Genomic DNA, 26753 nt, shown 5'->3' on the forward strand with positions numbered 1-26753 from the left:
CTGCCCTGACCTTGGCCTGTCTCTGGATTATGTTTGTTTGCTGCCCTCCCTGACTTTGGCCTGTCTCTCTGGATTATGTTTACTGTATGCTGCCCTCCCTGACCTTGGCCTGTCTCTGGATTATGCCTATTGTTTTCTGCCCGCCCTGACCTTGGCCTGTCTCTGGATTATGTTTGTTTGCTGCCCTCCCTGACCTTGGCCTGTCTCTGGATTATGCCTATTGTTTGCTGCCCTCCCTGACCTTGGCCTGTCCCTGGATTATGTTTGCTGCCCTCCCTGACCTTGGCCTGTCCCTGGATTATGTTTGCTGCCCTCCCTGACTTTGGCCTGTCTCTGGATTATGTTTGCTGCCCTCCCTGACCTTGGCCTGTCTCTGGATTATGCCTACTGTTTGCTGCCCTCCCTGAACTTGGCCTGTCTCTGGATTATGTTTATTGTATGCTGCCCTCCCTGACCTTGGCCTGTCTCTGGATTATGTTTATTGTTATGCTGCCCTCCCTGACCTTGGCCTGTCTCTGGATTATGTTTATTGTATGCTGCCCTCCCTGACCTTGGCCTGTCTCTGGATTATGTTTATTGTATGCTGCCCTCCCTGAATTTGGCCTGTCTCAGGATCATGTTTGTTTGCTGCCTTCCCTGACCTTGGCCTGTCTCTGGATTATGTTTATTGTATGCTGCCCACCCTGAACTTGGCCTGTCTCAGGATTATGTTTGTTTGCTGCCCGCCCTGACCTCAGCCCGCCTCTGGATTACGCTTATCATCTGCCGTCTGTCCTGACCTTGGCTTTGTTAAAATTTTCATCTGCTGCCTGCCCTGACCGCTGCCTGTCCCTGTATTATGCATATCATCTGCTCCCTGCCCTGGTCCACCATCTGCCGTTGGGTATTGTTATTGGCTTCACCCCTGCTGAATAGGCCACACTTGATACTCCAAAAGAAAACAGATAGAATAAACTATTTACAAAAATGTGAGGGGTGTACTCACTTTTGTGAGATACTGTAGGTGGTGACCCTGGAAGATGCCTGAACAAAGATGGTGTTGTCCTTCTAGAGAGCAAATCAGATGGAGGCATTGTCAGGGGGAGTAATGCAATCTCTGTGTGAGCTTGAGAATGAGTGGCAACGCACATATTATGCATGTTAACATACAATGCAGGACCACATGCATACATGGGAATTCAGACATAGTTACTGTGCATAGGTCTGGCTAGACAGAATCAAACCAGGAACGCTGTATATGTTCATTTTTGGTGGAGTTATATAAGGACAAGAAGATGCCTGGCCTGTTTTTATCCAGACAGCGTCCTTCAGACATCAGAGTGATCACACCTCGTCCATATGCAGATTTATAAAATTAGTGGCGTTCCCTGGCGTCACTAGCGCGCCGCGAACACCTGGCAGAGGTGAAATATTACCATATTATAGAGGCTCCGCAATCTGCTGCTCTGATGAAGCAAAGCACACCGTATGGGGGGATTGTTACCTGGAGCCGGCCAGAGGGACCTATTTATAAAGAGGGGAATCTGGCTCTCGGGTATTCACAAAGACATGATTAAACCAGACAGAACAAGGGCTCTTGACCTTATTGAGACCTGGGACATTTGGAGGACTAGATGATCTGAAGTAGACTGTGGGACACTTCGGGGGGCTGTGGGGACGCTTTGAAGGCTGGACAGCACTGAGAGGTTTGGGGGCACGGTGGAGGCTGAGGAGCACTGTGGTCCACTATGGAAGGGTGGGAGATGGGAGGCACTGTGGTAGGTTGGGGGACACTGTTGGGGGTTGGTGGCACTATGAAGGGCTGAAGGATCTGCAGTAGACTGGGGACACTGATGGGGAAGGGGGCCATTGGCACTGTGGGAGATTTGGGGGCTGGTGGGGCACTGCAGTCCACTATGGATGGTTGGGGTCACTATGGAAACTGGGAGGCATTGTGGAGGGATGGGGGTTCTGGAGGGGGGTCAGGGGTTTCTGTAGTAAACTTGGTGGTCCTGTAGGGGATGAGATTTCTGAATGGGGCTGGGGAAAACTATGGGGTTCTGGTCTCTGGAGGGGGCTGGATTCTCCAGGAGGCTGGGGTCTTTGCAGGGGCACTGGTGGAGACTGGAGTGTGTTGCGAGAGCTGGAAGCACTGTGGGTGGTTAAGGAAACTGGGGGGATGGAAAATACGCAGTAGACTAGGGAACATTGGAAGAGGCTGGGTGTCACTGTGGGAGGTTTGGAGGCATTGTGGGAGCAGAGGGGCACACGGTCCACTATGCATGGATGGAGCACACTATGAGATGCACTGAGGACAGTGTAGGACACTGTTGGAGGTTGGGAAACCTATGAAAGGCTGAAATATCTGCAGTAAACTGTGGGACACAGAAGGGGGCTGGGGTACTTTTTAGAAGACGAGGTGGCCCTTTGGGTAGCATTGTCAGAGGTTTGGGGGTACTGTGGAGACTGAGGGGCACTGTGGTCTACTATGGAAGGTCGGGGGGCACTATGGAAACTAGGAGGCCTTGTGGGAGTTTGGAGGATCAGAAGCTGACCCGAGACCTTGAAGGCCACAGGCTGGCAATGACCCACAGCCCATTGGTTGAGAACCATTGGAATGGAGGAACAAGGAGGTGCAGGGATTTCTTTCATTAAAATCAGTACATAGGCGTAAACAGGATTAAAATCAAACTGGTAAATCCTAAACATAAAGCAATGCATCCCAGGCAAGTGCAGTCCCAACAGCTGAAGTCTGGCTGGTGTGGCAAGTGGTGGGGCATTGATGTTGATCTTCTTTCTGGTGTTATCAAAATTCACCACCTGTTAGCCTAGTGGCCCATCCTTAAGCAGTTCCAACTTATGATCAAAGGTGCGCTCAGATGAAGAGAGCATCACCCTTGAAATTCTAAAGCTACGCTCCGGCGAATGGACGCGTTTCCAGTGTTGGGACTGGCTTATGTTAATGTACATGTGCTTTATTGTGTACTTTTGTGAGTAGAGTGAACTTTGGTTTTAGTCAATATAGAGTTTTGTGATAATGCTATAGGCCGGTGCGCCTTCTTCTTGTGCTAACCAAAAGTGGTCCAAGGAATGAAAAGCAGCCAACCAGAGACATGGTCATGGGTGACCAAGGCTCATTGAGGGAGATGGGGAGGGAAGGCTCATTGATGGAGGTGGGGGAGGGAAGGCTCATTGATGGAGGTGGGGGAGGGAAGGCTCATTGATGGAGGTGGGGGAGGGAAGGCTCATTGATGGAGGTTTGGAGGGAAGGTTCATTGATGGAGGTTTGGAGGGAATGTTCATTGATGGAGATGGGGGGAAGGCTCATTGATGGAGGTGGGGGAGGGAAGGCTCATTGATGGAGGTGGGGGAGGGAAGGCTCATTGATGGAGGTGGGGAGGGAAGGTTCATTGATGGAGGTTTGGAGGGAAGGTTCATTGATGGAGGTTTGGAGGGAAGGTTCATTGATGGAGGTGGGGAGGGAAGGTTCATTGATGGAGGTTTGGAGGGAAGGTTCATTGATGGAGGTGGGGGGAAGGTTCATTGATGGAGGTGGGGGGAAGGTTCATTGATGGAGGTGGGGGGAAGGTTCATTGATGGAGGTGGGGGGAAGGTTCATTGATGGAGGTGGGGGGAAGGTTCATTGGTGGAGGTGGGGGGAAGGTTCATTGATGGAGGTGGGGAGGGAAGGTTCATTGATGGGGAGGGAAGGCTCATTGATGGAGGTGGGGGAGGGAAGGCTCATTGAGGGAGATGGGGAGGGAAGGCTCATTGAGGGAGATGGGGAGGGAAGGCTCATTGATGGAGGTGGGGGAGGGAAGGCTCATTGATGGAGGTGGGGAGGGAAGGCTCATTGATAGAGGTAGGGAGGGAAGGCTCATTGATGGAGGTGGGGAGGGAAGGCTCATTGATAGAGGTAGGGAGGGAAGGCTCATTGATGGAGGTGGGGGAGGGAAGGCTCATTGATGGAGGTATTGATGGAGGTGGGGAGGGAAGGCTCATTGATGGAGGTGGGGAGGGAAGGCTCATTGATGGAGGTGGGGGAGTGAAGGCTCATTGGCGGAGGTGGGGGAGTGAAGGCTCATTGGCGGAGGTGGGGGGAGGGAAGGCTCATTGGCGGAGGTGGGGGGAGGGAAGGCTCATTGGCGGAGGTGGGGGGAGGGAAGGCTCATTGGCGGAGGTGGGGGGAGGGAAGGCTCATTGGCGGAGGTGGGGGGAGGGAAGGCTCATTGGCGGAGGTGGGGGGAGGGAAGGCTCATTGATGGAGATGGGTAAGGAAGGCTCATTGATGGAGGTGGGGAGGGAAGAATTTTGAATTTGTTACAAATAAACATTAATTTATGGATTTACACTATGAGGTGCCTTTCTGTCCATCCATCCCTATGTGAGTGTACACAGTGATCTGACTGGATGAGGAGGATGAGGAGGAGGAGGAGGAGGAGACACAGGATCAGAAGCAGCTCATATTTAAAGCTTTGTACCCCTGCAGGGGTGCAGCTTTCGGGTGAGGTGCGGATCTGAGGGGGGGAGCATGAGTGGAATACACCCATCTCTAACCAATGATCGTTATTGCTCTATTTGCTTATGCACAAGTCTCTTTGGATTGGAAGCACCTATATGGATTCAAGAATTTTGTTTTTTCACTAGCTGACAGGGGGGGGGGGGGGTTGGGGCGGCGGCAGAGGACAGTGGAGAACAGGAGACACAACGGATAACCGGAAGCACATAAACTGACCACGGTGTCAGGGCTCAGCAGCCATGATACACCGTGGTCAGTTTACAGGGAGGAGGTCATAGCCAGGCAGGATCAGCCAGGTACTTCATATTATAGAAGGGGCCAAATTACACAGCACAAGCACTGTGCTGTATAACATGCTTTAAAGGAACAGGATCCATTTTTTTTTTTTTTTTTTTTTTTAGGATAACAAATGCTTTAACACATTAGGACGTGCTTAAAGGGACATAATCATTTGGTATGCACATTATATTATTTAAAGAGACAGTACACCAATTTCTGATTTATGCAGACTTCATTTATTATTTCTATGAATTTTGCACATTGGATAGAGGCAGCGCCACCCATACCTTTTCTCTCCCCATACATTTACGTTCCGTGAGATTCCTGCGGTAGGCAGCAGCCAAAACATATAATCATAGTGCAGGGATCCGATCTAGACTCTATACAATGGAAGAAGGTTCCTTTTACATTATGCGGATGGCGGGTGCGTGTGTGTCTTTTACTTTAAATTCTAGTAATGTTAGCCCTTGGAACTGTTTATATAGTTATACAAATTTTAAGATTTGGTTCACATTGATCAGAGAATGAAATGAATAGTGAAATGTGTTTAGCCCTGACACCGGTCATATCACAACAGCAGCGGCTGCCCATGCTGCATCCTCTATGGGGACATTTGCTTTCATCTGAAGTCACAAAATAACTTTTCAGGGATCCCAGTGAGACCGAATTTCCTTTTAATCTGCACTGTGTGTGTTGAATGCTTTGTCAGTGTGAGCTGATGGCAATCCAGAGGGCGTTCCATACCCCCGGCATACATTGTGCAATGCCCAACCCAAGTCCTTCTAATGACCATAGAGGGGCCGGGGGGGGGGGGGGGGTTGTTTTCTGATTTATATTTACTATATCTTTTCATGTGACAACACTGAAGAAATGACACTTGTCTACAATGTAAAGTAGTGAGTGTACAGCTTGTATAACAGTGTCAATTTCCTGTCCCCCCCAAAATAACTCAACACACAGCCATTAATGTCTAAACCGCTGGCAACAAAAGTCAGTACACCCCTAAGTGAAAATGTCCCAATTGGGCCCAAAGTGTCAATATTTTGTGTGGCCACCATTATTTTCCAGCACTGCCTTAACCCTCTTGGGTATGGAGGTCACCAGAGCTTCACAGGTTGTCACTGGAGTCCTCTTCCCCCTCCCCCATGATGACATCACGGAGCTGGTGGATGTTGGAGACCTTGCACTGCTCCACCTTCTGTTTGAGGATGTCCCACAGATGATCAATAGGGTTTAGGTCTGGAGACATGCTTGGCCAGTCCATCACCTTTACCCTCAGCTTCTTTAGCAAGGCAGTGATGGTCTTGGAGGAGTGTTTGGGGTGGTTATCATGTTGGAATACTGCCCTGCGGCCCAGTCTCTGAAGGGAGGGGATCATGCTCTGCTTCAGTATGTCACAGTACATGTTGGCATTCATGGTTCCCTCAATGATCTGTAGCCCCCCAGTGCCGGCAGCACTCATGCACCCCATGACACTCCCACCACCATGCCTGACTGCAGACAAGACACACTTGTCTTTGTCCTCATCACCTGGTTGCCCCCACACACGCTTGTCACCATCTGACACCAAATACATTTATCTTGGTCTCATCAGACAACAGGACATGGTTCCAGTAATCCATCTCCTTAGTCTGATTGTCTGCAGCAAACTGTTTGCGGGCTTTCTTGTGCATCATCTTTAGAAGAGGCTTCCTTCTGGGATGACAGCCATGCAGACCAATTTGATGCAGTGTGCGGCGTATGGTCTGAGCACTGACAGGCTGACCCCCCCACCCCCACAACCTCTGCAGCAATGCTGGCAGCACTCATACGTCTATTTCCCAAAGACAACCTCTGGATATGACGCTTAGCGCGTGCACTCAACTTCTTTGGTGGACCATGGCGAGGCCTGTTCTGAGTGGAACCTGTCCTATTAAACCGCTGTATGGTCTTGGTCACCATGCTGCAGCTCAGTTTCAGGGTCTTGGCAATCTTCTTATAGCCTAGGCCAACTTTATGTAGAGCAACAATTCTTTTTTTCAAATCCTCAGAGAGTTATTTGCCATGAGGTGCCATGTTGAACTTCCAGTGACCAGTATGAGTGAGTGAGAGCAATAACACCAAATTTAACACACCTGCTCCCCATTCACACCTGAGACCTTGTAACACTAATGAGTAACATCACCCCAAAAACGCCCACCATACCAACAGTGAGGTTTGGAGGTGGGAACATCAAGGGGGGGGGCGGGGCTGTTTTTCATCATATGGTACTGGCAAATTTCATATCATTGAAGGAAGGATGAATAGAAAAAATGTACCAAGACATTCCTGATAAAAATCTGCTGCCATCTACCAGGATGATGAAGATGAAACGAGGGCGGACATTTCAGAAGGACAATGATCCCAAACAGAAAGCCAAAGAAACTCAATTGGTTTCAAAGAAAATAAAGCTTCTAGAATGGCTTAGCCAATCACCTGACTTGAATCCAATAGAAAATCAATGGAAAGAACTAAAGATCAGAGTCCAGTCTTAGAAAAAAAACATGTCTGTCAATATTAAATTTAGCAAGAATAATATGGAGGAAATCTAAGCGTCTGATGTATAATTTTAAAGTTTTATTTGCATGATTTTATCTGTCATTTTTGTAATTTCATTTCCTGCTGACATCGGCGTGTGCCGTGTTTTTTGTTTTTTTTGCTTATTACGGTGAGGTCCTCTGATTTTCTCATCTTGGGCTTCTGTGACCGCACTCCATGTCTGTAAATGCATTAACCACTTCAGCCCCGGAAGGTTTTACCCCCCCCCCCCCTTCATGACCAGGCCATTTTATGCAATACTGCACTGCGTTATTTTAACGGAAAATTGCGCAGGCATGCAACGCTGTACCCAAATAAAATGCATGTCCTTTTCTTCCCCCACAAGTAGAGCTTTCGTTTGGTGGTATTTGATCACCTCTGTGGTTTTTATATTTTGCACTATAAACAAAAAAAAAGAGCCACAATACTTTTTACTTTCTTCTATAAAACATATCTAATAAAAAAATAAAAATAAATCGAATTTCTTCATAAATTTAGGCCAATATGTATTCCGCTACATATTTTTGGTAAAAAAAAATCCCAATAAGCGTATATTGATTGTTGTGCGGAAAAGTTATAGCGTCTATTTTTTAACATTTTTTTTTTTTTTACTAGTAATGGTGGCGATCACCGTTTTTTAGCGGGGCTGTGACTTTGCCGGGTTCAGGGGTGCGATACATACAGGGTACCGGGTTCAGGGTGCGATGCCTACAGAGTGCCGAGTTCAGGGGTGTGATGTGTACAGAGTGCCGGGTTCAGGGGTGCGGTATGTACAGAGTGCCGGGTTCAGGGGTGTGATGTGTACAGAATGCCGGGTTCAAGGGTTCGATGTGTACAGAGTGCCGGGTTCAGGGGTGCGGTATGTACAGAGTGCCGTGTTCAGGGGGTGTTGTACCTACAGAAAAAAACACGTCTGCCAATATTAAATTTAGCAAGAATAATATGGAGGAAATCTAAGCGTATTGCAGGATTTAAAGGGGTTGTAAAGTCTGAAGGGTTTTTTATCTTAATGCATTAACTGGTTCCCGACCTGCTCACATCTATATACCGGGGCGGAATGTACAGTACGGTACTTTAAGAGCTGCCAGAGGGTTCACGTGCCCCATCGGAGGGGCTGCTGCGTGGCGGGGGAACATTTAGAGTCAAGCCCAGGAACGGACTGACAACTCATGGGGGCCCCTGGGCAATAAGAGATTATGGAGCCCCCAGGCAATCAGAGATTATGGGGCCACACAGTATACAATCACACAGTATACACATACATGTACACTCAGTATACACAGACATGTTTCTATTGGCTGAGAAGGTACTGGAGAAGTGGGGCAGCTATAATCTCAGGATTTTTAGACCAAAAGGATGTCGGTAAGGGACATTTCAGAGGCAAAAACACAGATTTTTACATACTGTCCCTGGTTTTACTGAGGCTGGCAACCCTGATGGGGCCCCCTAGTGGCCCGGGGGCCCTCGGGCAGTGCCCGAGTGGCCAAATGGTCAGTCTGCCCCTGGTCAAGCCATAGTACGCCAGACCAAGTCTACCCCAAGCCTGTTGGAATATTGTCAATGGTTTAGGACGCTTTATGAATTTATACAGTGCAGTTATTGGTGTAATTGGTAGGCTAAGTGCCAATGTATAGGCATTCAATTTAATTGTGGATTTTTAACAATCTTTGTCTATGTCTTTTACATTTTTGTAATAAATTTTAACGTAAATTTTCTGTACTTAAGTGCCTATAAAGTCCAACATCATTGTTCTCAAATAGTAGGCCTAGCCAGAAGGCCTGACAGACCCCGTTCTTCTAGGACACCTGAAGCCACCCTCGAGTACTAGGTCAGGGGAGCTCTCCCGAAGAGAGACCACCCCACCCCCAGGGGCAGGGGTGAAAGGAACGTGATGGCCACACATCCTCCCCCTAGACAACAGGGTAAACCCAAGGACTCACACCCTTCATTTGTGAGAAAACAAACACAAAAGTGAAAGGGGACCAACAGAAGGAGAAAAATAAGTAAAAAAGCTGGCCATGCCAAATAGTGCACTGGCCAGGCCCTGAGGCCTAGTAGACAAAAATTGCCCCGGACTTAGACCAAAAGACCCAACCCATGAGGAGCAGTGCAGAAAGAAAAAGCATAATTTGGTGCTGTGACCATGCGTTCTGTTCACACCGTGTGGTCCCACACCAAAGTGTTACTAAGAGAACCCCCTAGGGCAGAAGTCTCAAACTGGTGGCCCTCCAGCTGTTGCGAAACTACAAGTCCCATGAGGCATTGCAAGGCTGACAGTTACAAGCACGACTCCCTCAGGCAGAGGCATGATGGGACTTGTAGTTTTGCAACACCTGGAGGGCCACCATATCCCTGCCCTAGGGTGACCACTCCCAGGGGGCACAGACACTATGGCCAGATGGCAAGGTAGAACATTCAGAACAGGAGGTAATGGGCTCTTTCAACTTTCCCGGGGGAATTACTCCCGTGCACCAACTGCCTGTGGGTGCCCCGGTTTCTGTTACAGCTTTGCATAGCCACCGCCCCAACCTTGGTCAAGTCTGGGTGATAGCACAGCGCCCTCGTTGGGTCACTGATAAGAACAGATATTACACTTGATCTTATTAGGCATGTAGCGCTAACCCCCGAAGGAGCTGCTGAATTTTTTTGGGCTTACCGATTACCTCCTCCAGCTCGTACTCCTCATTGTCTAGGGGTTCCCAGGGTTGATGGCCCAGTAACTGTAGAGACCGACACTTGAATTCCTTATTAGGATTTTTATTTTGCATAAAATTGTTGAACAAACTCAGTCTCTAAGTTTGGAATAGAGGGTCTTAGGATAAAGTTTAGCTCAGGTGCTCGAAACTGCTGACTTCAATAAAAGTCTCTCTGTACATAATCCAGGGAACAGTGGCTCGCAACTGGATTCTTTAACTGTTGGATAAATACTTAAGTTTTGGGTTTAGCAGCCAACAGGTAATTCTAGCTTTTCAAAGTCTCTCACACAGACTTGGTTGAAAACTTAGTTACAACTGGAAGTGTAGAAGTAGGAACCTTTCTTACTGTACCAGAATCTTTCAGCCGGTCCGGCGATACCGTAAGAATTGTGGATTCAGTCAATGTCCATGGCAGCTCAGCTTCCAGGCTCTTACCAAACAGCCAGCCTTGTGCTTGGCCCTCTGAAGAGTCCTCCCCTGATCGCGTGTAGAGTTGCTGGGCCTCTCCAAACCCAAGACGGCACCAGAACACTTTAGAATCCTCCTTCCAGTTACTGCTCCTCGAACTAACCAGTTCCGAGGCTCGGAAACAGATGGATCTGCACCCAAAGCCATGAGTGCCCCCGGGGGCTGGTCAGGAGGACCACGTAGTCAGCTACAACTTCTGGACTGGAACCCAGAACCACGTGACTTCGGCAACTTAAGTACCCTCTCCCAGACTACACAGTGAGACAAACGCGCCCACTGATTGGCTCGGAGATAGAGATTGGTACCCAATGCATCCAACCAGACTGCGTTCTGTAGTAGGCTTGTGCAATTCGTTTCGTAACGAATTGAAATTCGGCCGAATTTTGCATCTTTCAGACATTTGGATGCATCCGAATGTCCGAATAAAAAAATAACAAATTACAACGAATACGAAAGAAATATAACGAATGAATTCGAATGAATTCGAAATTATTTCAACCGCATTCAAAATTATTTCAACTGCATTCGACATTATTTCAACTGCATTCGAAATGATTTCAACATGATTCGACATTATTTCAACCGCATTCGAAAATATTTTGTGACCCGACTTTAGGGCCATGTATCTCGGGGTCACTTGGTGCTAGACACTTCAAATTTGGATATGTTGTAGAGCTAATATTATTGTGCTTGCATACCAAATTTGGGGTTTCTAGCTATAAGTGACCCCGAGATATGTGGCCCCAAAATCGGGTCGCAAAATGTCATTCTCTGCTCTATTAACTAATAACATTTTGCGACCCGATTTTGGGGCCACATATCTCGGGGTGACTTATAGCTAGAAACCCCAAATTTGGTATGCAAATACAATGGTACTAGCACTACAACATATCCAAATTTGGAGTTTCTAGCACCAAGTGACCCCGAGATACATGGCCCTAAATTCGGGTCATAAAATATTTTCGAATGTGGTTGAAATAATGTCGAATCATGTTGAAATCATTTCGAATCCGGTTGAAATATTTTCGAATTTCGTTGAAATATATTCGAATGTGGCCGATTTTTCGAATTCGGTAGAAAACTAAACGAAATCCGAAAACGAATTTAAAGCGGAGGTCCACCCTAAAATGGACCTCCGCTCATCGGAATCCCCCCCCCCTCCGGCGCCACAATTGGCACCTTTCAGGGGGGAGGGGGGTGCAGTTACCAATCCAGGTAACTGCACCCACTTCCGGGATAGCTGTCTGCGGAAAGGGGCGTAGATTACACCTCTTTCCGCAACTGCCCGCCCCTTTGCGCAAGTGCCCCGCTGCCTGCTGGGAAACACACAGTTCCCAGAGGCAGCGGGGACCGTCCGGATTGCGCCGCGCGGCTCGCGCAATGCGCAGTAGGGAACCGGGAAATGAAGCCGAAAGGCTCCATTTCCTGATTCCCATACCCAAGATGGCGGCGGCAGCACCCGAGTGTCGATCTAGAGATCGGCTTCGGGTGCCGACATCGCGGGGGCGCAGGACAGGTAAGTGTCACCATATTAAAAGTCAGCAGCTGCAGTATTTGTAGCTGCTGACTTTAAAAAAAAAAAGAAAAAAAACGCGGAGTCCCGGCGGACTCCCGCTTTAAGGAAGTTAACGAATATAACTAAACGAAATTAATGAATTAACGAATTAAAACGAAACGAAACTAAACAAATTTTTTCCTTTTGCACATGTCTATTCTGTAGCCTCCCACAGGTGTACAACCCCACCTATGACCAGGCAGAACTCCTATACAGCCCAGCCAAACTGATGCCAAAGTACAATTTAGCATAATTAGCCCCAAAACTCACTACAGTTTTGAGAAAAATTAAATTTAAACACGTAGCACGTACTCGTTAGGAGTACCGGCGCTACGCGCAGAACTTAATTTCTGAACGTATTTGTTTTGGTATCTTTGTATGTATGGATTGGACGGGTCGTTACCGACATGTGGGGAAAATTTCATGTCAATGGCACCTTTAGAAATGCATTTAGGTTGGTCTGAACGGGTTTCTTTTCAGATCTATTCTTCATTATTCTTGTACCGATAGACTCTGAACTTATTTTGTGATCTTTTGTCAGTTTGTATTATTTTTTTGTACTATTTTGTAACAACAGGTAAAAAAAACTCCAGCGCACCAAGCGGTGACCCAATTTCTGAATCTCATTACCACAATGGTATGCCGGCGCGCTGTTTATCAGCCAGAAAAGGCTTTCATGCTGAGTGTGTTCATCGAGCGAATCCCAGGTGTCCTTGTTCTGGGTCCTTCCTCATAGAGGTTCCCGGTTTTGGGTCTGATGTATAATTTTAAAGTATTATTTGCAATGATTTTATCTGTCATTTTTGTATTTTTGTAGTTTCATTTCCTGCTGACGTGTTTTTGCTTATTACGGTGAGGTCCTCCGATTTTCTCATCTTGGGCTTCTGTGACCGCACTCCATGTCTGGAAATGCATTAACCACTTCAGCCCCGGAAGGTTTTACCCCTCTTCGTGACCAGGCCATTTTTGCGATACTGCACTGGGTTATTTTAACTGAAAATTGCGCAGACATGCGATGCTGTACGCAAATAAAATGCATGTCCTTTTTCCCCCACAAGTAGAGCTTTCGTTTGGTGGTATTTGATCACCACCTCTGCGGTTTTTATAATTGGTACTATAAACAAGAGCGACAGTTTTGAAAAAAAAAAAACTTTTTTAAATTCTGCTATAAAATCTAATCAATCTAAAAAAAAATCTAATAAAAAATGTAAAAAATTTAATTTCATCATAAATTTAGGCCAATATGTATTCTGCTACATATTTTTGGTAAAAAAAATCCCAATAAGCGTATATTGATTGTTTTGCGCAAATGTTATAGTGTCTACAAACTACTAGTAATGGCGGCGATCACCGGGGCTGTGACTTTGCCAGGTTCAGGGGTGCGATACATATACAGTGCCGGGGTTCAGGGGTGCGATGCCTACAGAGTGCCGGGTTCAGGGGTGCGATGCCTACATAGTGCCGGGGTTCAGGGGTGCGATGCCTACAGAGTGCCGGGGTTCAGGGGTGCGATGCCTACAGAGTGCCGGGTTCAGGGGTGCGATGCCTACAGAGTGCCGGGTTCAGGGGTGCGATGCCTACAGAGTGCCGGGTTCAGGGGTGCGATGCCTACAGAGTGCCGGGTTCAGGGGTGCGATGCCTACAGAGTGCCGGGTTCAGGGGTGCGATGCCTACAGAGTGCCGGGTTCAGGGGTGCGATGCCTACAGAGTGCCGGGTTCAGGGGTGCGATGCCTACAGAGTGCCGGGTTCAGGGGTGCGATGCCTACAGAGTGCCGGGTTCAAGGGTGCGATGGGTACAGAATGCCGGGTTCAGGGGTGCGATGCCTACAGAGTACCGAGTTCAAGGGTGCACTACGTACAGAGTGCCGGGTTCAGGGGTGCGGTATGTACAGAGTGCTGGGTTCAGGGGGTGCGCTACATACAGAGTGCAGGGTTCAGTGAGTGCGGTATGTACAGAGTTCCAGGTTCAGGGGTGCGGTATGTACAGGGTGCCAGGTTCAGGGGGTGTGCTACGTACAGAGTCCCGGGTTAAGGGGGTGCACTACGTACAGAGTGCCGGGTTCAGGGGGTGCGGTATGTACAGAGTGCTGGGTTCAGGGGGTGCGCTACATACAGAGTGCGGGGTTCAGTGAGTGCGGTATGTACAGGGTGCCAGGTTCAGGGGGTGTGCTACGTACAGAGTCCCGGGTTCAGGTGTGCAGTACGTTCAGAATGCAGGGTTCAGGGGTGCGGTACGTATAGAGTGCCGGGTTCAGGGGTGCGGTACGTACAGAGTGCCGGGTTCAGGTGTGCAGTACATACAGAATGCAGGGTTCAGGGGTGCGGTATGCACAGTGTGTAACATCTCATTTCCAGCCCTCCTCCTGAGTTTTGACCCCTCAGATTGCACCCACTACTTTCCCCCCATCCTCTCACCTCTGCACAGATCTGCCCCCACACCTCCACAGCCCACATTCCCCCCCAACCCCCTTCCCAAAGCTTCCTCACATCTCTACTAGGCAGTCGCCTCCCTGTGTATTAAGCTCTAGTACCTGCGTAGGTGGACCTGTGTGTTCGGAATTCGGCTCCAGTAACGGTTCACTTCTATCGGATCTGCCCCGCCCTACCCCTCTGTGCCCCACTGTGAGCGACACCATCAGTGCCTGCAGGGATCCGAAAGTCGCAGAGACCATAGCTACCACTGTAAAAACAAAAGTTCCTTTGTTTACAAGTGACGGCAGGAAGAGCAGGTGAGAGCTGTGGGTGGCAGCCAGGGGCCGCTGTGGGTCACATAACAAGGCTCCGCATGCTGGATTCGGCCCGCGGGCCTTGTGTTTGACACCTGTGTGATAGACCAACACAAAGTGGCACATAATTGTGAAGTGGAAAGAAAATGATAAATGATTTCCAAATGTTTTTTAAAAATAAATACCGTATGTGAAAAGTGTGGGGGGCATTTGTATGGCGTCCCCCGAAGTCAATACTTTGTAGAACCGCCTTTCTCTGCAATTACAGCTGCAAGTCTTTTTGGGGATGTCTCTACCAGCTTTGCACATCTAGAGAGGACATTTCTGCCCATTCTTCTTCTTTGTAAAATATCTCAAGCTCTGTCAGATTGGATGGAGAGCGTCTGTGATCAGCAATTTTCAAGTCTTGCCACAGATTCTCAATGGGATTTAGGTCTGGACTGTGACTGGGCCATTCTAACACATGAATATGCTTTGATGTAAACCATTCCATTGTAGCTCTGGCTGGATGTTTCGGGTCGTTGTCCTGCTGGAAGGTGAACCTCCGGCCCGGTCTCATGTCTTTTGCAGACTCTAACAGGTTTTCTTCTCAGATTGTCCTGTATTTGTCTCCATCCATCTTCCGTATCAACTCTGACCAGCTTCCCTGTCCCTGCTGAAGAAAACCATCCCCACCACATCATGCTGCCACCACCATGTCTCACGGTGGGGATGGTGTGTTCAGGGGGATGGGCAGTGTTAGTTTTCCCCACACATAGCGTTTTGCTTTTAGGCCAAAAAAGTTGAATTTTTGTCTCATCTGACCAGATCACCTTCTTCCACATGTTTGCTGCCCCCTCCCCCACATGGCTTCTCACAAACTACAAACAGGACTTCTTATGACTTTCTATCACCAATGTCTTTCTTCTTGTCACTCTTCCATAAAGGGCAGATTTGTGGAGAGACGACTAATAGTTGTCCTGTGGACAGATTCTCCCCCCTGAGCTGTGGATCTCTGCAGCTCCTCCAGAGTTAGCATTGGACCTCTTGGCTGCTTCTCTGATGAATGCTCTCCTTGCCCGGCCCGGTCAGTTTAGGTGGACGGCCATGTCTTGGTAGGTTTGCAGTTGTGCCCATACTCTTTCCATTTTCCGATGATGGATTGAACAGAGCTCCGTGAGATGTTCAAAGCTTGGGAGATTATTTTATAACCTAACCCTGCTTTATACTTCTCCACAACTTTATCCCTGACCTGTCTGGTGTGTTCCTTGGCCTTCGTGATGCTGTTTGTTCGTTAAGATTCTCTAACAAACCCCTGAGGGCTTCACAGAACAGCTGTATTTATACTGAGAATAAATTACACACAGGTGGACTCTATTTACTATTTATGTGACTTCTGAAGGCAATTGGTTCCACTAGATTTTAGTTAGGGGGTATCAGAGTAAAAGGGGGCTGAATACAAATGCCCCTCCCCCACACTTTTCACATATTTATTTAAATTTTTTTTTTACAATTTTCCTTCCACTTCACAATTATGTGCCACTTTGTGTTGGTCTATCACATAACATAAAATCCATGAAATAATTTAATAATAAAATACATTTTACGTTTTTTTGCATTTTAAGATGACAAAAATGTGGAAAATGTGAAGGGGTATGAATACTTTTTCAAGGCACTGTATTTATGGAATTTTTATTTACTTTTCTTTTGCTAGTAAAGGCAGCGATCGGCGACTTTTATAATGGGACTGCAATATTGCAGTGGACAAAACTGACACTTTTTTGGGAACCAGTGACACTAATATAGTGATCAGTGGTTAAAAAAAAAATGCACTGCCACTGTACTAACGACACTGGCTGGGAAGGGATTAAAGGGATTGTAAAGTGAATTTTTTTTTTTTTTTAAATAACAAACATGTTATACTTACCTCCACTGTGCAGTTCGTTTTGCACAGAGTGGCCCCAAACCCGCTCTTCTGGGGTCCCTCGGCGGCTGTCTCTGCTTCCTCCCTCAGATGCTTCTCACGTTCATGCGAGCTCCCTCGCATGGTGAGAAGCATCTGCGGGCGTGCTCCCGTGATACAGCCGGCGGCTATAGCCGCTCGCTGTATCACAAGGCCCCGCCCCCCGGCGCTCCGCGTCAGTGGATGTGATTGACAGCAGCGCGAGCCAATGGCTGCGCTGCTTTCCATCCATCCACTCCAGCCAATCAGCGGCCAGGCTGAACGGTGGAAAGGACGTCGGGGGACGAGCGGGGGACATTCGAGGGGTGAGGTAAGTAAAACAGGGGGGGGCTGGGGGAGCCGACACTGTCAGATGTTTTTTCACCTTAATGCATAGAATGCATTAAGGTGAAAAAACATTTACCTTTACAACCCCTTTAACTTCAGGGACCATCAAAGGGCTAACTGTGTGCCTAGTCAGTGTTTTATATATACGGATTATTTATACTATTTATTATTATTATTATTATTATTATTATTATTATTATTATTATTATTATTTATATTTATACGGATCCTAGTCTCTGCTTTGCAGGAACACAGCATCCATGCCTTCCTTACTGACCGAACGGCAATCTGCCTTGTTTACATAGGCAGACCCCCCCGTTCTACCTGTGTACCGAATGCTCGGCGAAAATCGAGTCCGCCGGGCACAGCGGGAGCGAGCGCCCGGTGGCGCACATTCGCACCCGCTACCAAGAAATGTCGGATCACATATATTTAAGCCTTTTTTTTTTTTTTCAGCCCCAACAATGAAGCTGACACCACAGTACAGTTGCAGTCAGCATATACGGTCACCCTTTAATTAAATATGGTGAAATACATCCAAATAAAAAGCCAGCACCTTTTGGCCGTTGGGCCTTGATTAAAGACTAGCGGTCGAAATGCGTTGGTTTTTTTTATTCAGCAGTCGAAATGCGTTGGGTTTTTTATTCAGCTGTATTCCACCATATTTAATAAAGGATGACTGTAAATGCTGACTGAACTACGCCCTAAAAGATCCATACTAAACTCAGAGTCTGTTTTGTATTTTGGGGAACTTTTTTTTTTTTTTTTTTTTTTTAGTTCTTGCCGTAGGGCGTACTACAGCAAATATGACATTTACAAAGAACAAAAATGAAACCGTTTTTACTTGTGGACGGCCTGCCGGCTTTGTACGTCGGGACTTTGACGTAGAATACCGGTGTTATGGCAGCTATTCTGACCCCGGTATATTCTTAAACTGCGGATGATCCTCTTTCTGATTAAAGTGGTCTCTGCGGCGGATTCGCCGCAAGATCACTTTTATCGGTGGACGGGAGACGAGGCAGCCCCCTTCCTGCCGCTCTCCGGTCGTCTCCGCCTCTTAACCGGAGACGCTCGGGTCCTCACCCCTCTGAGACATGGAGCCGAGGGAGGTAAAGATGCCCCCCCCCCCCCCTCAGGTCCATAATATTGGGTGATGGAAGCGATGTTAGACGTCACTTCCGTCCAATGGTCTTAAAGGGGTAATTAAATAAATAAATAAAAAGACATTTATTTATCTATTTATTTTATTGCATTTAAGTGTAAATATGAGATCCGAGGTCTTTTTGACCTCCCAGATCTAACATTTAAGAGGTCCTGTCATGCTTTTTTTTTTATTATTATTATAAGGGATGTTTACATTCCTTGTAATAGGAATAAAAGTAATCCAAAAAAATAGGTTTTAACCTGTAAACACGGAGTTTGAAAAATAGGCCCGATCCTTAAAGTGGTGTTGCCACCAAAAAAAATTGCTTAAAATTCATAAAAAAAAAAATAGAAAAATAAAAATAAAAATTTTAGTCACCTCCTAAATGCCTGTTGCTAGGGGGTCCCTCGTAGTCTGCCTCCTTCATTGCCCGGGCTGGTGACATCACTTCCCTTCGGCGCCGCACAGTCATCTGGGACCTGTCACATGTCCCAGATGACTGTGCGTCATATCACGGCATGCGGCGGCGCTCGCGCATGCGCAGTGGGTGTGAAGCCACAGCCGGGTGCCCACAATAAGAATGCCGGCGCCGCGAGCAGAGCGGGGGAACGAGGGGGGGGGGGGCTGCAGTATTTGTAGCTGCTGACTTTTAAAGTCTTTAAGTAGTTAAAGTGTAATGCCGCGTACACACGATCGGAATTTTCGACGGAAGAAGGTTTTCCCGACGGAATTCCGCTCAAGCTGTCTTGCCTACACACGGTCACACCAAATTCCGATCGTTTATAACGCGGTGACGTACAACACGTATGACGGAACTGGAAAAAGGAAGTTCAATAGCCAGTAGCCAATAGCTTCCGTCTCGTAGTTGAATCTGAGCAGCGTGTTTTATGGCGTGTCGGAATTGCATACACGCGATCGTAATTACCGATAGAAAGTTTTTCCGTTGGGAAAATTGAGAACCTGCTATCAATTTTTGGCTGGCGGAAATTCGGACAGCTAAATTCCGATGGAGCCATACACACGGTCGCATTTTCAGATGAAAAGCTCTCATTGGTCTTTTTCTGGCCGGAATTCCGACTGTGTGTACGCGGCATCAGCAAAAAAAAAACACACCGAACCCTTAAAAGGTCCCCTAAAATACGTAGCAGACATTTGGAGGGGCCTCTGTGCTGTTTGTTTTTAAAAACAAAAAAAAAAAAAGAGACGCTGTCAAATGAATTTTTCGCCAATTTTACCTTATTTTTTTTACATTTTTTTTTTTTTTTTCATGCTAAAAAGAAAATGATGGGCTGCATGTGCTTTATTTATTTTTTCTGCATTGGTACTACCCACCTCCCCCATGCTTTTTTATTTATTTTTTTTAAACCCCCTTGTCCATTAGCCAGAAAAAAAAAAAAATTTTAATTTCAGCTTCCTTTTTGATTTTTTAAAAGGGTTTGGGTTCAACGTTCTTGGAACTTCTTTGACGTTCGCCGAAACCCTGCCAAACCCAACCCAGGGAGGGTCACAGCTCATCCTTACTAGGCTTCGATGATCCCTCGTGAAAGGGGTGATCATTCTCCATTCCGGGCAGCGTTCTGCCGCAGTTCCAACACTGGAGGCTACAAGTCAGTTTCCTGAGTGGAACTGCACTGTGTGTGTATAATGGCTTAAACACGTGCAGCACCTGCACGAGCAGGACAAGCTTGTTTTTCTTCAGCAGGGCCAAAGTTTCTTTGCTGTTAGTTCATTGAAGTGTTTTAAAATACCGAATATCTCCCGCTCATAAGGACCATACATACAAATTTATCAGCCAAAGGAAGAGTCCTCCTTTATAAATTGCCCCCCCCCCCCACGCCCCGTCTTCTCTACCTCATTGCATTGTCATACAGGGTTTGTCAGCGGCCTTTAATCTCATGGCGCTGTCCTCTCCGGTCATTCCGCTGTGCCAGGCGCAATCGCCACTTCATGGCCTATTTTCTGAATCCTCCTCTCCGGGGGGGACGTGGAGGGTTTTCAGAGACAATGAAGGGTTTTTGGTAGCGTCTCCGCCAGGTTGAGATTCATTGCAGTAAGGACAGAGAGGAGCGGTGCGCTGTTCTTGGCAGCTGCTTGGCATTTTACGGGGTCTCTATCTCCTCCTGGCAGTTATATCTCGGGGATGCAGGAGCGGCTCGTCACAATGCTCCTACTTTACAGCGCTTTTATGTGGAACAATTTTCTGTAAATGCAATTTAATTCCTGCACAAAGCAAGCTGATTAAAGAGGCGGCCCGCTGCCTTCTCCTCTCCGGAGTGTGAACGGCCGCTGTCAGACGATACTTAGATTTATAGCCAGGCAAAAAGTTAATTTATTACAGAAAGAAAAGGCCTGAAATTTCATTTTTAGGTAATCCGCTTTCTTTTTTTTTTTTGGAAGATGCTGAAAAATGCTCCTCTGTGGTGGACGATGGACGCAGGCTCCAGTGGCGATCAGTTGGGCTCTGTATTATTGTAGGGACCCTGACATATGCTGGAGTGTCCCTGGTCTAATTTTTTTGACGACTAAAAATTACTTACCTGAGGCCTCTATGGACATCGAATGCTGGACCCGGGAGCGCGCCCGCAAGGTAACCCCCTCGGGAGAACGTTTATTCGAGGGGGTTATCTGTAAATATCTATCTAGAAATAGATATGGTCGGGAATTTGTATGTATGGTCCTTATTCCCGACCAGTGCACGCCGATGTACGCTGACAGAATGGCACGGGCAGACATATTGGCGTACAGGTATGTCCAATCTTTAATGCCGCCCTGCCATCGCAAGCGCGCCGGCAGCGGCGCGCTCGCGTGCTGGTCGGGACCCCCCGTGAGTCCGGTCGCGGGTCCTGCGGACTCGATCGCCACGGGTATACCCGTGATCGTCTCACGGGGCAGCTGAACGGAGAGATGCTGTTGTAAACAGCATCTCCCCGTTCTGCTTAGCAACAAGTGACGCTGATCTCTGCTCTGTGTGATTGGAGCAGAGATCTGTGTTCACTAAATGAAAGCCCAGCCCCCCAACAATTAGTAACACGCTCCTAGGAACACTTAACCCCTACACTGCCACCCACTGTTTAACCCCTTCACTGCCAGTGTCATTTACACAGGAATAAGTGCATTTATATAGCAGTGATTGCTGTATAAATGACAATGGTCCCAAAAAGTGTCAAAAATGTCCGATGTGTCCGCCATAATGTCACAGTCACAATAAAAATCGCTGATCGCCACCATTACTAGTAATCTATCCCCTATTTTGTAAACGCTATAACTTTTGCGCAAACCAATCAATCGCTTATTGCGATTTTTTTTTTTTTTTTTTTTTTTTTACCAAAAAATTTAGAAGAATGTAGAAGAATACGTATCGGCCTAAACTGAGGGGAAAAAAATATTTTTTATATATTTTTGGGGGATATTTATTATAACAAAAAGTAAAAAAATAATGCGTCTTTTCAAAATCGTCGCTCTATTTTTTGTTTATAGAGCAAAAAATAAAAACCGCAGGGGTGATCAAATACCACCAAAAGAAAGCTCTGTTTGTGGGGGGAAAAAAGGACGTCAATTTTGTTTGGGAGCCACGTCGCACGACCGCTCAATTGTCAGTTAAAGCGGCGCAGTGCCGAATCGCAAAAAGTGGTCTGGTCTTTGGCCAACAAAATGGTCCGGGGCTGAAAGTGGTTAAGGAACCTAGCGTAGGAAGCACTGCCATAGATTCCATTAGTTGATGCTTCCATGACTGTCATGCCTAGCCTTTTGGCTTCACTGCTTCAGAGATGACTTGCCCAGAAAAAAAGGTTATCCGGAACAGACTTGGCATGGATGGCAGCCAGGAAAGCAGCAACTTCTTAAAAAGAAGTATTGTTGAAAAGTAACTGAAGAATAGAGAAGAAGTGGTCACACACAGCATCTAAAATTCGCCTCCATAGAAAGTTTTCTATCCTGAAATACACTTTGTGGCGCCCCCCCCCCCTTTTATTAACTTATAGGAGCTTGTAATACAGTTGCTGAACCCAGCCCCTTGCTCTTTCAGTGCTGCTGTGATTTTGACACAGATCCTGACAGTTTTTATTTCTTTGAATGTGGCTTGCAGTGATTCACCATAGTCGCTCCTCCGACCCACCATGTAAAGGCATGACGGGCCTAAAAATAACGCCATTTTTTGCCGTGAACAGAATGGGCCTAATTTGGATGTAATTTGCTTCCAGCTGGGCGACATCTGCACGCAGGAGGTGCCCGGAGATCCGCCTGCATAGTGGCCAGCGATTTTATTCCGATAGCCTGTCCTGGAATGATGGGCGAATGCGCCCATTAACGGCGCCCCTCCGCAGAGATCTCACTCGCTGTCAGGCAGTGTTAATTCACCGGCAAATCCCTTTAATCCTGCCAGCAGCGGAGATTGTACGGTGAGCGGACGAGGGATTGGAGATAAGAGGGGGGCAGGAGGGTAACTGGGCTAATTATGGCGCCTATTAAACTGTCCCAACTGCTGGAGCTCTAAAGAGGAGACTCGGCACAAAGAGCCGGTCATGAGATTTCCTTTTGTGTCAATTTAAATCTATGCTTTGCGGGAATGTTCCATGCGTTGACGCGCCATTCATTTTTAGTAACACCCTAATGCAAAAGGCAGGGGTCTCCAAACTACGGCCCTCCAGTTGTTCCGGAACTACAATTCCCATCATGCCTAGTCATGTCTGTAAATGTCAGAGTTTTACAATGCCTCATGGGACTTGTAGTTCCACAACAGCTGGAGGGGTCGTAGTTTGAGGATCCCTGGCATAAGGCAACACATGAAAACGCACCATGGTGCACGGCATAACATTTTTTTTTTTTTTGTGGACATTTTGGTGCATTGGCAGCCCCTTATTCATATCCATCATTATTATTCATATAGTTATTATCCATAGGCTGCCGTAATGCGGTGCATGTTAACATGGGACACGCCATTTATTTGCAGTAACGCACGTTAGGTGCCACGACGTGATGTGCGGCATTTATTCTGAATGTCAACCCAACACATCCTCCAACAGGACCCAGGACCGGTGACGAAACATATCGGGACGTGGCCTCGTGACGTCATCGCGTTACCCAGAAGTAGCAGCTGGATTACACTGGTCATGCTGAGGTCTCTAACTTAACCACTTCAATGCCACACACTTTTACCCCCCTTCCTGCCCAGGTCAATTTACAGCTTTCGTCGCTGTCACGCTTTGAATGGCAATTGTGCGGTCATGCAAAACTGTACCCATATGAAATTTTTAGCATTTTTTTTTTTTTTACACACAAATAGAGCTTTCTTTTGGTGGTATTTATTTAGCAAAAATAAAAAATCCAGTGGTGATTTAAACTAAAAAAAAAAAAAATTACTGAAAATTCTGAAAAAATAAAAATAAATAAATTATAATAATAATAATAATAGTAATAATAATAAAAAAAATAAGAAAATAAGAAAAAATATCAGTTTTTTTTCTTTTGGTTTTGTTACAACATTTTGCAAATCAAAAAACCTGTATTCTGCTACATTTATATGGGGTGAAAATAACCCAAATCAGTGTATTTTATTTAGTCTGTAGGAAAGTTATAGAGTCCACAAACTATGGGATATACTGTGAGCAGTGGTGGCTGGTGGTATATTTATTGGCAGCAAACAATGCACCCCCCCTTTTTTTTTTTTCTTTGTTTTTTTTTTTTTTTGTTTTTTTTCTTTTACTTTTTCTATATACTAATTGATCATTTTTGATATTGGTAATTTAGCTGGTATAGTTTTTTGTTTGTATAACTATTAAAAAATAAAAAATATTTGATTGAAAAAAAACCAATGCAGCCACAGTAGAGCTGCACGATTCTGGCCAAAATAAGAATCACAATTCATGTTTTTGCTTAGTATAAAAAGATCACAATTCTCTCACGATTATCGCGGCGTAAAATCTTTTACATTATACAAAAAAAAAAAATAATTGGGCTAATTTTACTGGTTATTTTTTTTTTATATAATTCATTAAAGGGTAATTTTTTATGACTGCTGCACAAATACAGTGTGACATAAAATATTGCAACAACCGCCATTTTATTCTCTAGAGTCTCCACAAAAAAAAAAAAAATCACAAATCAAAAAAATATATATATATAATGTATGTGTGTTCGGCCGCCTGTTGGATACAAGATAAAAGTGGTTTCTGCGGTGGATTCGTCATGAGATCCCTTTTAGCGGGAGAGGGCCCCCCCCCCCCTCTCACCACACTGCGTTGCCCTCCGCCGCTTACCGGAGCCGTCTGCAGTGGTGGAGGTGATCCGGTCCTTCTCCTGGCTGGGCATGGAGACGAATGAGGGGAAGATGGGGCCCCCCCCCTCGGCTCCATGACATTGAGGGCAGAAGCGACGTCAAAATGTCACTTCTGTCCATAGCTCTTATAGGGCCATTTTTTTAAATCATTTTTTTAAATGACAATTTTTTTTTTTTTTTTTTTTTTTATTGCATTTTAGTTTAAATATGAGATCTGAGGTCTTTTTGGCCCCCCAGATCTCATATTGAAGAGGTCCTGTCATGCTTGTTTCTATTACAAGGGATGTTTACATTCCTTGTAATAGGAATAAAAGTGACAAAATGTTTTTTTTTCTTTAAAAACAGTGTAAAAATAAATAAGAAGAAAATACATTTTTTTTAAACACGCCCTGTCCTGCCGAGCTTGTGTGCAGAAGCAAACGCATACGTGAGTAGCGCCCACATATGAAAACTACACACATTGGGTATTGTCGTGATTGGTAGAGCGAGAGCAATAATTCCAGCCCTAGACCTCTGTAACTTAAAAAAAACGCAACCTGTAGAATTTTTTAAACGTCACCCATAGAAATTTTTAAGGGTAAAAATTTGTCACCATTCCACGAGCGGGCACAATTTTGAAGCGTGACATGTTGGGTATTAATTTACGCGGCGTAACATTATCTTTCACAATATAAAAAATTGGGCTAACTTCACTGTTGTCTTATTTTTTAATTTTAAAAAAGTGTATTTTTTCCAAAAAAAGTGTGCTTGTAAGACCGCTGTGCAAATACGGTGTGACAGAAAGTATTGCAACGACTGCCATTTTATTCTTTTGGGTGTTAGAAAAAAAATTATGTTGTTTGGGGGTTCTAAGTAATTTTCTAACAAAAAAAAAATGTTTGTAACTTTTTTTTTTTTTTCTAAAAATAACCCCCAAATCATAAACAAAAACTCCCAAAAGAAAAAATTTTTTTTTTTTTTCCTAATACCCTCCCCAACCCTCCCCTCTCTCTCCCCTCTCTCTCCCCTCTCTCTCCCCTCTCTCTCTTCTCCTCCCCAACCCTCCCCTTCCTGACCGAGCACTTTTTGCGTCGCTTTAACTGACAGTTGCGCGGTCATGCGATGCTGCACACAAGCAAAATCGGCGTCCTTTTCTTTCCCACAAATAGAGGTTTTTTTGGTGGTATTTGATCGCCCATGCGTTTTTTTTTTTTTTTTTTTTTTTTGTTTTTTTTTCCGCTATAAACAAAAAAAGAGCAACAATTTTTATTTTTACTTTTTGCTATAATAAATATCCCCAAAAATATATTAAAAAAAAAAAAATCCTTAGTTTAGGCCAGTATGTACAAATACATATCTACATATTTTTGGTAAAAAAAAAAAAAAATCACAATAAGCGTATATTGATTGGTTTGCGCAAAATTTATAGCGTCTACAAAATAGGGGATATATTTATAGCATTTTTATTATTCATTTTTTTAATTTTTTTTATTAGTAATGGCGGCAATCTGCTATTTTTATCGGGATTGCGACATTATGGCGGACACTATCACACACATTATCGGGACACTTTTGACACTATTTTGGGACCATTGACAATTATACAGCGATCGGTACTATAAAAATGCACCGATTACTGTGGTAAATGACACTGGCAGTGAAGGGGTTAACCACTAGGGGCGGTGAAGGGGTTAAGTGTGTCCTAGGGAGTGATTTTAACTTGGGGGGAGGGGCTACAGCTCACATGACACCGATCACTGCTCTTGATTACAGGGAGCAGTGATCCCTGTCATGCCAATGGGCAGAACGGGGAAATGCTTTGTTTACATCGGCATCTCCCCGTTCTACCTCTCTGTGACATGATCGCGGGCACCCGCAGGACTCGCGGTCACGGAGGCCGCGGCGGGTGCGCGCGCCCGCAACACTGCTTCTTAAAGGGGACATGCCTGTACGCCCTTTTGCCCTCCAGTGCCATTCTGCCGGCGTATATCGGCGTGCGCTGGTCGACAAGCAGTTAAGTGTTTAAACTTCCCTCATTTACACACCAAACTGTTTTCCTTTGATCTAAAGGACAAATCGTTAAAATGTTTATACTACGAGCCGGTTCACACAGCGGGCGATGCGAGGCGACACGACTCGCCTCGCCTCGCTCTCGCAAGTCGCCCCCGTTCTGTACAATGGAACCGTTCTGAGAGGAGCGACTCGAGTCGCTCCGACTCAGAAAAAAGGTTCCTGTACTACTTTTGGGCGACCTCGGGGCGACTTGCATTGACTTCTATACAGAAGTCATCTGCAAGTTGCCGCTGAG

General features: G+C 46.0%; 1 protein-coding gene across 1 annotated transcript in view; it reads left to right on the forward strand.

Moving 5' to 3' along the window:
• Nucleotides 1-26753, forward strand: part of LRRC24 (leucine rich repeat containing 24) — a 215196-nt gene that overhangs the window by 40426 nt on the left and 148017 nt on the right. The window lies entirely within an intron of this gene.

The sequence above is a fragment of the Lithobates pipiens genome, unplaced genomic scaffold, assembly GCF_037356315.1.
Source record: "Lithobates pipiens isolate NorthernLeopardFrog02 unplaced genomic scaffold, aLitPip1_a1.2 Scaffold_19, whole genome shotgun sequence".
Taxonomy (NCBI): Eukaryota; Metazoa; Chordata; class Amphibia; order Anura; family Ranidae; genus Lithobates; species Lithobates pipiens.